Here is an 808-nt window from a genome sequence, read left to right as displayed (position 1 = left end):
AGCTATTCCTGAAATCAGCGCTGACACATGACAAGGCTGCAGATTTGGGGAGCTGGGGCGGGAGCTGGGGTGGAGCTGGGGTGGAAGCTGGGATAGAAGCTGGGGTGGAGCTGGGGTGTAAGCTGGGGTGGAGCTGGGGTGGAGCTGGGGTGGAGCGCTGGGGTGGAGCTGGGATGGAGCTGGGGTGGAAGCTGGGGTGGAGCTGGGGTGGAGCTGGGATGGAAGCTGGGATGGAAGCTGGGGTGGAAGCTGGGTGGAAGCTGGGATGGAAGCTGGGGTGGAAGCTGGGGTGGTGGTGGGGCAGGCGAGCAGCAGCAACGTGAAACACAGCAGCAGGAACATGAACATACTGTAGCAATAGCAAGTAGGGCTGTGAGATTATGGCAAAAATCATAATCACGAATAATTTGGTCAATAATTGATATCACGATTATTAAATACGATTATTCATTGACTTTGAAAATATCAATTTATTTAACTTTAAAATGAATACAAATAATTATTTGAACAGTATCTTTTTAACTGTTGATTACCCTGAACATATAATTCAACTGAATAACCAATACAAAAATAAATGATACATTTAAATAAATAATATCAAAATAATAAATACCAATAAACAAGATCAACAAATATTTTGGAGCGCACTTCCACAAGCTACTAAACATATATAAATAACATAAATACAAATAAATTAGACTAAAATGAATTAGATCAGATATGTTGTAGTGCACTGTCACAACCTAGCAAAGCTAAATAATAGTTTTTTTCGATTATGTTGTTTTCGTAATTGTGGCAGGCCAAAATT

At 41.7% G+C, this 808-nt stretch overlaps 1 protein-coding gene across 1 annotated transcript in view; it reads left to right on the top strand.

The window, feature by feature from the left end:
* The window catches only part of oca2 (oculocutaneous albinism II), a 6,383-nt gene that overhangs the window by 2,696 nt on the left and 2,879 nt on the right, over positions 1-808 (top strand). The window lies entirely within an intron of this gene.

This window comes from Notothenia coriiceps, unplaced genomic scaffold, assembly GCF_000735185.1.
Source record: "Notothenia coriiceps isolate Sejong01 unplaced genomic scaffold, NC01 NC01_scaffold00004300, whole genome shotgun sequence".
In the NCBI taxonomy this organism is placed as follows: domain Eukaryota; kingdom Metazoa; phylum Chordata; class Actinopteri; order Perciformes; family Nototheniidae; genus Notothenia; species Notothenia coriiceps.
Note: the sequence above shows the minus strand (reverse complement) of the source record. Positions and strands in the feature narration are given on the sequence as shown.